General features: G+C 39.5%; 1 protein-coding gene across 10 annotated transcripts in view; it reads right to left on the minus strand.

Annotated features, from left to right (window-relative positions):
• Positions 1 to 14592, minus strand: part of PPFIBP1 (PPFIA binding protein 1) — a 133563-nt gene that overhangs the window by 98322 nt on the left and 20649 nt on the right. The window contains exon 2 of one of the 10 annotated variants that reach the window (XM_042467153.1): positions 4994 to 5157. The exons of the other annotated variants lie outside the window; for them this stretch is intronic. The gene's annotated coding sequence lies outside the window, so the exon portion shown is untranslated. The remainder of the gene's footprint in view (positions 1 to 4993; positions 5158 to 14592) is intronic. 10 annotated transcript variants of the gene reach the window in all.

A 14592-nucleotide genomic window follows, 5' to 3' on the forward strand; every position in this document is an offset into this window, starting at 1 on the left:
TCAGCAACCCTACCATGCACCCTGGTCCCCATCATGGCACGTGCTCATCCATACAGGATGTACCATGTTGACGTCCGCATGCGGCCTAAAAAGAACCCGGCGGGGAGCAGGTTCTTTTAGGCCTCCTGAAGGCCACAGCATTTGGTTGTCACAATCTCCATCCGGGGCAGAAAGGGGTGGAATTTCACCGCCCCTTTCTGCCAATCTGTCCAGCCCCTAAGTCTCACTGCTGGCCTTCACAGCATGGCAAAATGGGCACAAAAAAGAGGATAGACTTTAGAGGAACCACTCTGCCCTCCCTCATCTGAACTATTCTCCCCAAAAGTCACTGGGAACAATAATTCAGCAAAGGCTATCTGTAGATGCTTAACAAGTTGGGTCCTTTTATGCCATCCTGTTACATGATAAGAAGAAATGCAGTCCATAGCAGTAGCAGATATTTAATAAAATGGTTGTCTAACTTCTCACAGTCTGTTTTGGTAGATCTCTCTAATGCCGCCAGCTGTCTAAAATAGATTTTGTTTTCTTATGCAAGAAAGAAGAAAAAGAGTATGGAGATGCATATGCATATGGGGGTAACAGTAAACATTGCAGAATGAATCATAAGTACCAGCTAACCACACTATCCAGTTTAGAATGGTAATTATACCATATCAAAAAAATTAAATACAATAAGCCTTTGGCTTTTTTCTTGCTACCTTGCATTTCTGGGTTTGCTTGTTTTGATTGTCTACATAAAAAGATATGGGTAGTCCTATTATTTGGATTTGTGAGGCATAATGTTTTGAGATTAGCCCGATTTATACTTCTTCATGCAGCAAATACATAACAAGCAGTTTGCTGAGACAATACATAGCAATAGGAACACCCTAGACAACTTAAAGGGGAATTAAGCAATTTCATGGAGGATAAGGATTCCAATGGCTGTATGCTACCTCTATGATCAGAAACAGCAGCCCTCTATCTACTAGTTGCTCGGCAAACATTAAAGCATGCTCCTCTCCTCTGGTAATACATCAATTTCTAAAATATTGTGCTGTTTGTGTTTGAAAGTAAAGAAAGCTTCTTATTTCTACTAAGGAATGGTTGCATGCTAGATACAGGTCAACAATTATCAGTATATCAGATATCCGCAAAGAAGTAATGCTTAATAGTACTGTTTAGCATTCATACAATTTGTGCCAAGTGTTCAAAATTTTCAGTGTTACTTTTTTTCAATAACTGTTATAATATCCCTGTGTAATGATTATTTCAATCATGTCTCAATCAGGCCTCGGAGACAATTATAGCATGATTTTTAAAAAGATGCCACAGAGGTTTATCACAGAGATAGACAATTTGTGGCCTTCCAGGCATTGCCAAATTGCAACTCCCAGTGAGCCTGACAACAGGCTGTGCTGGCTAGGGCTGATGGGAGCTACAGTTCAAGAACATGTAGAGGGCCACAAATGGGCAGCATCTATTATATAAAAAAGACTATCAGTAATGCATTTGCAAACATCTGCTTTAAATATCTATATTGCAGACAGAGAGCTAAATCTGAAAGAACAGTGGCTAGTCTAAAATGACCTGCTGAGTTCATGGTCATGGTAAGATAAGAACCAGGGAATTCAAGCTCATACTGATAATCATAACAGTTCATGACCAATTCAGAGAATGAGGAGAAAAGCCAACAGGCCTAAATTGCATGTGTACCAGAATAAAACCCAGAACATAACAGGGTGAGGAATCGTGTAAAAATCCCATATTTCCACAGGATACCTTTACATCAGTGCAATAAATATTTTTAATGTGATTCGACATCACAGCTAATGGTTCTGCAACAATGCACTTTTACCTGAGCCTGGCAATTCATTTTCCAAGTACAAAAAGCAATTTATTTATTATTGTGATTACAGGCGGCAATTTTTTTTTTACATTCCCCTCACCATAAAATGTTTAATCTGTAACTTAACTGAACATGTGCATATATAATTTATCATTCTAGACTAACAGGATTGTTTGATATTGGAGGAAAGTCACCTCCTAGGGCCTTCCCAACTGCAGTGCTCCTGAGAATAGGAGAGGTGAATTTGCTGGGCTTTCTGGAAAGGAATGGGCCAGGTTAAATACATCTGCTCAAGAGATCCTAGGATCTTCTGCAGATAGGGAATGATCAGCTTACATCTTTTCATTGTTGTTGTTAACATGCCTTAGAATTTGATTACTGCTTCAGTAGCGAGAATTACTTCCCCTCAAACACAAACATGACACTTTAATTTACATCTTGAATGCCTGGATCTGTTTGCTAATTTATGAGTGGAAAAGAACATTAAAATACAGTGTAAACACTTCTCAATTTAAAAAAAACTTAATGCTGACTTGAAATACTATAGCTTTAATGTTAGATAGGTGATATTCAAAATTTTAGCATCCAATCAGCAACAATTAATTCCTCTTCTCATGTTATTAAAAATATAACACTCCTGATTGGAGTGTACTGGGAGAGTGACAGAGGTTTTCTTCACACAAATACTGTTAATAATAATAATAATAATAATATACCCCACCTCTCCAATGAGATCGAGGCAGCTTACAACAGTATTAAAAAGCCTTAAAATACAATAAAATACAATGCTCTATAAACTCACCCACCCATCATAACCAATAAATCACAACAATAAATAACAACAATAAAACAATACAGTTAAGATTATTAAAACGGACGAGGCAGGGTAGTCTTGTTATCGCTTGTGCTCAGGAAAATATATATACACAAGTTGTATATTCAGTAACTGATGGCAGCAGAACAAGCCCAGATCTACTCAGGTCTGTCAATAGAAAACTCAATACAAGCTTAATTTGGTTGACTTTCAGATTTGCCTCCATTTCCTTGTTCAGTAAGAAAAACATTTTCAGTAAGAAGCTAAGCAAATCACACACAACAAGAATATTTTCTCCTGAAGAACAATGAAAGCTGAGAAAACCTTGAAAAGCCCAGAAAGCCTGGGAAATGCAGTTTGCACATCAGTCCAAAGGGCTTGGAAGCACCTATATGTAAGGAGCAAGGGAGATATTAACATCCTGAGCCTCCCTAAGCAAGCTCAGGAAGCTCCCTGTCGCAAATGAAATAAGGCCTGGGAAAGGTTTCTTACTTTTTCAAAAGTATCCCTCAGGCTATGGGATTAATAACAGTCCTACTGAAAAGACACATGGGTGCAGGAGTAAGTATAAAAAGGACTCCACCCATCATTTGGCTCAGCTTAGGCAAGAAGCCTTCCCAAACTTTTCCAGACAAGATCAGAGGCTGCACAGCTCCTTTGTTTTTGCGGTTTCGTAGCCTCCATCGGGATCAGCAGAGAACAAACAGCAGGACTCCTACAGGTGTTGGGTTGGCCAATTGGACACTGGATTAAATACATCTGGTTGGAGAAGGCTGAGATATACCTTAGTGTTCACAAATACACAAAATGTATTGCTTTAACAAGCCAGATCAGCCTCCTTTTTGTCTTGCACTCAGCACTGTTGTCTGGATAGTTGTTGTTTTTGTTCAAGTTGTTTCTTATTTATGGCAACCCTATGATGGACCTATCATGGGGCTTTCTTGGCAAGTTTTTTCAGTGGTGGTTAACCATTGCCATCCTCTGAGGCTGAGAGAGTGTGACTTGCCCAAGGTCACCCAATGGGTTTCCATGGCTGAGCCAGGATTCAAACCTCGGCCAGAGTCACAGTCTAGCACTCAAACCACTACACTACACTAGCTTTGTGTTGTCTGGGTAAACATCACTGAAAGACTAAAATTTATGTCATAACACAATTAATATATTCTTAACCAAACTTGCTACAAAAGGATGAAGCCATTCATTAACTAAAACAGTGCAGTTCTACATCAGGTTCCCATATTTTAGCCAGCAAGCTTTCCTGCTGAGGTAAATGAAAATACCTGAGATTATCTGAAGCCAGATAGCTAACTGGATATAATTTGTTTTAACTACACAAACACACACCCAAAGAATCCCTAATTTTACAGGAACCCAAGGCCATAAAGCTTGGGATGCCTGCCATACAAAGTGCATTGTAATTATACCATTCCATGATGGAGCCACCTTTAACCACCACTCCTTTGTCTTAAAAGATGGAAAAAATAATTACTTATGATACATACTCATAACGATATTTACCATGCAGTGTATTTTGAGAAGAACAGAAACATAAAGGTAAAGCTAGTATTAGTCAAGCAATAGGAAAATATGGACTAGGATCAAGAAATGAAGCAGGAGCGCAAATGCTAAGTTTTGCGAGGCCAACAATCTATTCATATTAAACCTTTTCTTCATATGAGACTGTACACAAGGACATCACAGGATGGCTAATAGAACATCAGATAGGCTAAATAACTGGAAACAGAAAATGGATAAGCTCTATTCTTCTGGTAAAAATGAGACCAGACACAGACTGTAGCACAGATCATGAGCTACTAATATCAAAAATTAGAATAAAGCTGAAGAAGAACTGCTAGTGCTCTTTGTATAATTGCTAGAATACCAAAAATATTCTTGACATCATGGTATTGTGTTAATTCTCCTCATCTATAACAGTAATACAATGTACAGCATATTCATATCTGTAAAGCTACATCCAACTATGGTAGATCTTCTTAATTCAACCTTCATTAAACATGTACTTTCCCTTAGTTGAGCATATTCTGAGATAGTCGACTGGTCCTTCACTTTCTGTTCTCTGATAGCCATTCCACATTAAGGCTCAAAAGTGTGCTTCTGTGTGGTTCTCTTTGTAGTCTGAAAATGCAGCCTACTGAGAGCAAATACTGTACACTAACACCTTCATTCACAACCCTAAAATATTCATATAGTAAAAGGTCAGCACTATCTATCACCTGTAGATGGCACAGAAAACTAGTGCCCGAAGCTTCAAGTTACCTTGCTAGCATCACCGTGGAGGCTGATTCAGTACTGAGTCAGAATGAATGCTGCTACCTATTGAAGCATCTTACCCTACTTTGATGTTCCTTGGGGGGACATTGTTGATGCTATTGATTACAGAGAGACCACAAACACCAGCACTCAATCCATGGTTTCAGGGTGTGATTCCAATGAGATGAAGGTGACTCAGTAGACTGTAAGAGATGAGTAGTATATTACATGATAGCTGCATTGCCTGAAAATGCAGAAAAGTAAAAGAACAGAAATCACTCAACAGCATTATTGAGCAATCTCAACTGAGTGAACAAGAAAGCAGCAAGTAAGTCTATATGGAGTTGGTGAACCCAGCAAGCAAAGTGCAGTAACTTAGCAGATCTTGCATGTGAAATTAAAGGTGTCATCTAGTCTAATATTTTGTTGAATCCTTGCAGGTACCATGTTTAACCATGCCAGTACTCCAAAGGTCAGCCACGATGTTACAACTTCACATGATGAACAGCTAATCCACATGACCTTTTAAATAGCTCAATATGGCAAAGCAGGCCCAACTGTGCACTGTGGGGAGTAAAACCCAAAACTTATTTGATAAATGTGGATTGGTCCAAACTGAACATAAACTACAGTGAACCCTTGTTATACGCCGGGGTTTGGTTCCAAGATCCTCCATGTATAACAAAATCCGTGTATGCACAAGTCCCATTAAATATAATAACATAGCAAAATGGTGTCCCTTATAAAAAATGGAAAATCAAGGTTTGATATTTGAAATTTATACTTTTTTGTAACCTTTTCAAACCATGTATGCTTGAATCTGTGTATAAAAAACCCGTGTATAAGAAAGGCCGACTGTAAATTGTTGGTGCAACATATGGAGATAAAATGGCAACTATCGCCAGCCTGATCCAGATGTTCAAACAGTATTACACAAAATATAAGCATATGCCCTAAGAGAAGATTCCCAGAAACAGAGACATCTCTATGGAGTGATAAAATTTAAAGATTTAATCCAAAAGATGTGTTGCTTTGCAACTTTTTCACAATATTCTAGTTCAGTGCTAACTTTGCATAACATTTTGAGTAAGATACCATGCTCAAAAGTGCCAAGGTTCCCTTCTCATTACTGTAATTGTGTAACATCTCAAATTCTCATTCAGTTCTGATCTTTTTCCACAATTCACTACTATTGGGAAATCAGGCTGGAGGATTTACCAGGTTTCTAGAATTTTAGTTCCTCATGTTCCTATACAAAGACAGTGAATCACACCACCCACAATCAAAGTGAGATCTCTGTAAGCTACAGAGACATAACCAAGTATAAACACATGCCTAAATTCCAATGGGAACCCCATTCAAAAAGCCCTCAGTTGGTGAGAAGTTTTTTTTCACAACACAAACAAATACTCCCACTGGTTACTACAGAGAGCCATTTTACAGCAGAAATGTGCCTGCTTTCAGAGCCCAAATTTACACCATAGATTCTTCTGATTAATGACTAGTAGAACTATACATGGGAGTGAGGTGTTTACCCATCTTATGGGGTATTGCAAAAATTACCAGAATAACCAACAGAACCCTCTATGTCAAGGGTTCCCAACCTTTTTGAGTTGCAGAGTCCTTATTTCTATGACTGAGCCCTTAAGAGGCCTACCCTATGTCTTACAAATTAATGGTGTTTAATAGTATATATAAAAATATATTCTTATTCTTTAATTTCATTCAATTTTTATTTCTTTCATTTTCCTGGAGTGGCCGCAACGCACCTGAGAAGTGCATGCGGACCCCTAAGGGCTCCTCAGAGCAAAGGACCTCTAAGGGCTCCTCGGAGCACCCCTGCTCTATGTAATATGATTTTCATCTATAATCTGGAACCCCATCTTTCTTACCTGAAATTGAACAGCCCCTTCACTAAACATGACCACTTCACCAACACTGACTGTATATGCAAATTATTATTATGACTACAGTCTTGCAACCAACTATCTGCACGATAATACCGAACTGTGTTTGTACTTCCAGCTACTATGGGATTGTCAAAGCATGAATCCTCACATCTGAACTTGTGGCTGTTGAAAATAGAAAGAATGCAACATAAAGTACAACAAAAAGCTGGGTCTGTGGCTGGGGAAATTCCACAAGGAGAATTTGTTTATTTAATGCTATGCCACTCTTCGTTATCTAAATTCCATGGCTGTTCATAATGGGACAAATACCATGCAAAAGAATGCAATATAATACAATAAAGCAGTAGAACAGAACCAACAGATAAAACAACTCGGCACAGTGATAAAACACATCACAGACAGAGGTCATCCATAAAACACATCACAGACAGAGGTCATCCAAGAGGATAACCAAGGGCAAAACATGGCTGAAGGTAAGTTCAGAATGAGCTTAGTTCAATAGCTGGCAATCTCTGAAGCATCAGGCCTCTTAAAGTCCCCCTCCTCATCCGATGACTCATTGCCCCAAATTCCACTGGAGGAACAACACACAGGAAAAACAGCTGGCAATACAGGAAAGCACCAGTATTATCTCCTATCCTTAGTTCTCTGTATTTCCTCTCTGTGTGCTGGGAAAAGGGTGGCTATGCAGGTTGGAGATAACGAAAACTGTCATCCATCTGTCTAGAATGCACCCAGCTTAGGAAGACAGTGAAACTGAAATACAGTTGGCCCTCCAGATTCCCAACTTTGACTTGCAGTTTTGATTATTTGTGAGGTCAAGGCCATGTGCACATGTACTCCTCCTCCTCCTCCTCCTTCCGAGCTTTTCCTCTGGGGAAAAAGCCCAGGAGGAAGAAACTGGGAAGAGTGCCTGTGCCAACCCCTCCCCTTTCCCGGTGTTATTGCTGCCTTCCCCAGACATGGATCTTCCTAGGAAGGAGGAGGGAGTGGATTCATCCCTCCAAGCTTCTTTGATAGGTAGATGCATGCCTAGGGAAGGGAGGCACCCATCTGCCTAGGAAAGGGACAGGGAGCTTGTTAAAGGGATTCAAGGATGGGGGGGAAAGAGGAGTGCATGTGCGTGGTCCTCTTGCCCCACACACTCATCACTTTAACTGGCTTCCATGTGGGGAGGGAGTTATTTGTGATTTTTTTACATTCGTGGGGGTCTTGCGCCCCCAACTCCCATGAATGTGGAGAACTGACTAGACTCATTTCCCAATTTACGCCCATTTCAGGAGAAACAAAAACACATCAGTATAATGGGCAGGGACAGTTCAGGATAAACCAAAACATAGCAATGTAATGTATAAATAGGAACCATGGGAGTGGCTTGATATATTATTTTTAAGAACACCAAGAGTCAGGAAAGATAAAAAGTCCTAACATAGCTCAGCTTTGATCCCCTTGAATAGTGACTGGATCACATCACTTAATCTTCCAGTCTAGTTAAGGTCAAACTATATTTAATTTACTATATTTTGTGATTGCAGGATGAGAAGGGGTCTTCTTATGCCAATTTACAGACTAGAGTGTGCTTATCCTGTGACAAGTTCACAATGCAATAAATAAATAAAAACAAATCACTCAACACTAAATCTGTGTTCTCAGAGGTAAAAAAACAACAAAACACTGGAAGCCTACAAGCGGAAGACTATATGGAGTTGGGATTTTGTAACCAGGGTTAGATTTTTAAGCTGAAGCACAGTATTTCTGTTGTCATCTAACAGGTATTAAAGTGAAGCCATGCAAAGCCTAGTATAAAAAGATAACTTATATCAGCTTTCCTAGAACAATGACCTATTGTTTGAAGTATTAACTCGTGGCATCCAAACAATGTTCCAAGTTTGGTGGAAGAAAGTTCTTCAGGTGAGGAGGTTCCTTCCACTAACAATCACAGAAACAGCATTCAGATTTCCACTCAGTTCATACACAGCAGTTGAGAACTCCATTATTGGACCTAACCAGATTTCAATTGGTGACAAAAGAATATATATGCAAAAATCGTTTCCTTAATTCTGCTGTTTTTCAACAAAAGATCCATACTTCTGTTGGGGAACAACTGATTTGCATGAAGACAATTCCAGGTTAATTACATGCCATTAATATACATGGCTGAAAGGACTTCTGTTTGAAAACTTGCAAAGTGACTTCCTGAGAGTACAGGCTAAAAATAGAAAGCATGAGCCCCAAATGTTGTTGAACTCTAACACCTGTAATCCTTCTACATTGGCTGTGCTGGCTAGAGCTGATGAAATATGCAGTCCAACAAGATGTGGAGGGCCATGCATTCCCAACTACTGGAACTTGACAGGCCAATGGGCACCTTCCTATGTATTTATCAACACTGAAAGAGGTCCAAAGTGGAAAACTATTATTCTAAATACACTGAGAACATTGCCTTCTCCTTAAAGTGCATGCACAGATAGGCCACAGATGCATAAGGTAAACGTAAAACTGCCATAAGTTTGCATTATCTGATTATACATTTCTCTGATAAGTCATGAACTACTCTGCTCAAATTTAGATTCAAGGCCTTTGCCACAGTCAAGGCCCCATTTCTATAACTAAGACTGGCGAAGGCATAGGAACAAACCAAATGAACCAACAAAGGAGTATTGTTTAGGGTACTGGAGGATCCAGGCTCAAAGCTTTTCTAAGCCATGGATCCTAACTAATGCTGAAATCCTAAAGTTGAAATGGAAGTAAGCTCCATTAAACTCAATGGGACTTCTAGGTAGATGTGTGCAGGACTTCACTGTTATTGATCATGAATAAGTTAGTGGCTAGCCAACTTTGCAGAATTCTTGCTTTCCTACGTTGTAGGATTTTTGCAAGATCAGAAGCCAACAACCACACACACGTTCATGCAATTATTTGCAAGTTGCTTTAAAGAATTGGTTTTTTTTAAAAAAGCCAAACAAATATAATTCAGTCAGCAGCAAAAGTAAACAAGACCAACACCATTTGCCTTCACAATACTGAAAAGGAAACAAGTATTTTTTAAGTAGCAAGCCCATACATCTCAGCCACAAAGGGGCCATGTAATTAGCAAACAGAAAACAATGACAAAAATGCAAGCAGGTGGCAGCTTGCTCAGACATGAATGTTTCACAATGTGGAATTAAAATGAAATGGCAACCCTCTGGACAGCAAGTACTCTCAATGCAGCCCCAGCAATGCCAAAGCAAAGTCTCCAACACAAATCTTGACTTATCTATTTTGCTATCGAAAATGCCATTTTATCTTCACTAGCAATGAGCATGCGTCCACTGTTCCTGCTTAATTTTGGAAGATCCCCATCAATCTACTGTGCAAGTCACCAGTGAAAGACAAACATTCAAGGAAGCATACACATGAACAGCTTTGGACTAATTCTTGTAGTTTAAAGTCTTTGTAAATAGCCATTTGAATGATGCCCAATACTCCCCAGGCCAGGAGGGAAGTGTTGGCATAGTTAACCAACGTTGTATTAGAGAAAGAAAGAATTTAAAAAAAAACTATTTCTGTAAAAACGGTTGGTTAGAAGTGAAGTCAAAGGCTTTCATGGCTGGCATCCATAGCTTTTTGTGGGTTTTTCAGGCATCTGTGGGTGGCACCTTTAGAGAATGCTGGCATGGAAGTGAATGGGGTATATATACTGTGTCACCCTTGGTTGCGAGGAAGTGATTTAGTTGAGAAGAAGTGATCTAGACATTATACAGTGGACCCTTGTTATACGCTGGGGTTTGGTTCCAACATCCCCCATGTATAACAAAATCCATGTATGCTCAAGTCCCATTCAATATAATGGCATAGCAAAATGGTGTCCCTTATAAAAAATGGAAAATCAAGGTTTGATATCTGAAATTTATACTTTTTTGGAACATATTCAAACCGTGTATGCTTGAATCGGTGTATAAGAAGGGACGACTATACAGTGGAACCTCGCCATAGGCGGGCGCGCCATACGCGGCCTTGAGAATACGTGCTCAAGCCGCGGCGTGCACGCGGGGTGGAAGGGGCGGCACGTCCTATTCAGTTGAATGGGCGTGCGGCCTGTTGCGCCCCGCACACGCCCGTTGCGCCCCGCGCACCTCCGCGTCGCCATGCACGAGCCCCATTGTTTACAATGGGGCTCGAGCATAGGCAGAAATCGCCATACGCGGCGGGATCCGGAACGGATCCCCTGCGTATGGCGAGGTTCCACTGTACTTCTATTAATGCAGCCTAGAATTGCATGGGCCTTTTTAACTGCCGTATCACACTGTTGACTCATGATCAACTTATGGTCAACTAGGATCCCTTTCATACATAGTCTTGTTAAGCCAGGTGCCCCCTATGCATTTCATTTTTTCTGCCTAATTGAAGTACCTTACATTCTCCGTATTGAAATTCATTTTGTTAGTTCTGGGCCAGTTTACTAATCTATTCAGGCCATTTTGAATTCTGATCCTCTCCTGTGGGGTATTAGCTACTCCTCCTAATTTGGCATCATCTGCAAATTTGATAAGCATGCCCTCTATTCTTTCATCCAAGCCACTGATAAAAATAATAATAAATAATTAAATTAAAAAGTAAAATCAGAATGAGGTGTTTAGAAGAAATGTATATATAATGCAGGTACAATTATGGGACTGGCTTAAGTACAATGTCAAATTCATTGGAATTTGCTGCTGCATGATGAATGGAGCTGCCTTTGCACATAGAGAAAATATAAATACTGTAATGGAAATGGAAACACAGGCAGAAGATGATAAAATAGTTCCAGAAGAAGCTCTTCTCCAGAATAAAACCCTCAAGTACTCCCAAGGGCAGTTTCTCTGTTATTAAAATAAAAGCCTACATCACTTTGGCTGCTATCCACAAACTGCTCACTCTGTAGAGTCTTGCAATAATCCCACAGACTTCAAATAGACTAGGTTGGAGAGAGCAGTTACTGTAGTGGAAGGCAGCCAAAAACAACCCTGTGTTACTGCAATTATTTTGGAGTATTTACTCTGCACTCCAAGGCAAGCTATAGGAGTTAAATCAATTTAATTTATTCTAATAGATAAACACTCACTAAAAATAAATGCCTCAAACAAAAATGAGGTGAGTACTATTTTGAAACTCAGGTCTACGGAACACGTCTTACGTCCACCAAGAAAGTATTCACTAATTTTCTGTGATGTTGCCAAAAAGGGAGGGAGATGCTATTTCAACATTCAGCAAAGCAAAATGAATCCCTGTGTACACTGCATCCCATGCTGTTAGGCACTGAAGCTTGTGGGGCAAAGTACACACACACACACACACACACACACCAGCCATCCCAAACATTTTAAGTCTTGCTGGGGTAGAGTAACTTTCCACAAATTATCATATTATTTATGTAGTTAACACTAACACACAACTGGTTTTCTTAAAGGCTGAGTGGTCTCTCCACTGTCCCCACCATTATCTCTCGATACCAATGGTTCTCATACTTTGGTCCTCCAGGAGTTTTGGACTTCAGCTCCTGGAAGCCCCAGCCACCTTGACCAACTGTCAGGAATTCTGGGAACTCAAATCCAAAACATCTAGACGATCGGACTTTGGGAATCACATTCTATACAAGCTATATATACAAACACAGGGGAGAATGCCATTTAAGTAGGCCTTGTTTAAAAATACCTGACCTTTCAATTGTCAAAACAAATTGTCAATTGTCACAAAACAAATGCATAAACTAAAAGGTGTGTGAATACATTATACTATCATTATATTTTATCTCTATGTTATTTATGGATCACTACACTGTTTAGTAACTGTCAGTCTAATACAGTACTTGGGAGACGCAGATTCAACTATGTATGTACCTTATGTTGCCTGTGGACTTATGGCAACCCCATGAATTTCACAGTGTTTTCTTAGGCAAGAAATATTCATTGGTGGCTTTGCCAGTTTCTTCCTCTGAAATATAGCCTACAGCACCTAGTCAAGAACAATCTCTTCGCCCAGTCTTCCTCACTAGTTATAAGGGGAGAGAACTATGTTCATTGATTTCAGCTTCTTGGAGAACCAGTGTGATTAAATCAACAAATATCTCTTAAGCCCAACACCTGAATGTCTTCAAAGTTATATAATGGTGTTGCAGGGATTTCAAAACAACTGTATTTTTTCTCTCTCTAATTATTTACCATAGCCTGATGAAGAGTTCTGGAGAGCCTGAAAATCTGCACATTTTGTGACGTGATACTTGATTATAATAAAGGCATTGCCCACCAACAGATCTTGGGCTCTGATTAAGGAACAATATGTCCTCTTTCTTTTTCAAAATTCCTTTTGTAGAATAACATTTTTTAAAGTGTATCTTGACTGTACTCCACCCCAAGATCTATTAATACAGTCAGCCCTCCACATTTGTGGCTTTGACTTTTGTGGTTTTTGATTAATATGATCATTCTAGGCATCTTTGGGACCTCCAGCGCAACTCTGCTGGATGTTGACCATAGAATTGCACTGGAGAACCTAGAGATTCCTACCAAAAACACTTTTCTAGGCATTAGTAGGTCTTCCAGCATGAATCTATGATCAAATTCAAGCAGATGTTGACCACAGAGTTGCACTGGAGTACTTGGAGATTCCTAGATGTTCTCTTACGTAAAAAGAATAGTGGGTTTTGTTTCTTTGCAGTTTTTCCACATTCACAGGAGTCCTTCACGCTTAACCCCAGTGAATGTGGAGAGACCACTGTACAGGAAAGATAAGAAATAAAAATACATTCTAATGTATACCTAAGCAGTGAGAATCTTACCCCTGCCCTGTAAGAAGTCATATATCAGAGCACATGAATCAACTCTACAAGGTCACAGATTCACTCCTCCCTTTCCTAGCAACATTTGTTCACTAATAAACTGCCAAAACAGGATTCAAAATTCACAAGAATTCACAAGTGTGATCTTTGCAAACTGTTACTTGGAAGTTGGAAGAAAAGCTGGTGCATTGAAAAGTCATTTTACAAGCAAGGAGTCAAAGTAGCTCCTTTAAAAACTGAATAGGCTGAATTATTCCTGTAAAGTACCGGTAATGTCATTAAGCTGTCTTTTGTTCTATAAGCTTTATCTCATGATGTTGTAAAACACTCTGCAGAACTGCTAGTCAATAGCATCACCTTAAACTTCTTCAAGCTGCAAATGATACCTGGTAATGTCAAATAATACTTTGACAGGTAGCACTATGTATTTTACACATTTTAATTGTCCCGATAAAGGTATCATGGTTCTGTGGATTTTATGTTTTACTGACCAACACAGCTATCCCAAATATGTTTTCTTGGATTTGGAGACAGCAAATCTTGTCACAGTAAGGGAAACTTTAACAAGAGGGAGCTAATTAACTGGGGTTTAACCCTGTGAGGGTTTTTTTTTATCTCCAACAAAGATAAAACTCTTTCATTTGGACTACAATTGACAAGTTTTACCTATATACCTAAAGGTTTTCCCATATATAACAGTACACACACATCTTGAGAAATTCAATGTTCTCTGCCTAAGAAGGGGGTAGTTAGCTTTGCATAGCACAGAGTTTGCCTGGATCTCAATAGAAATTTAGTTTGATGCTACCAATGGTGTTGAAATTTTACTACCTGTGTTTACTGCACTTTGCCCACAGCCCCCAAACAACCAAGATGGGAAGTGGCCCCTACCTGCACTGATATCCTTGTAGACCAATATAACAGACAACTGACATGTAACATCTGAGACAAAATACAAACCTACAACACT

Source organism: Sceloporus undulatus, chromosome 5 (assembly GCF_019175285.1).
Source record: "Sceloporus undulatus isolate JIND9_A2432 ecotype Alabama chromosome 5, SceUnd_v1.1, whole genome shotgun sequence".
Lineage (NCBI taxonomy): Eukaryota > Metazoa > Chordata > Lepidosauria > Squamata > Phrynosomatidae > Sceloporus > Sceloporus undulatus.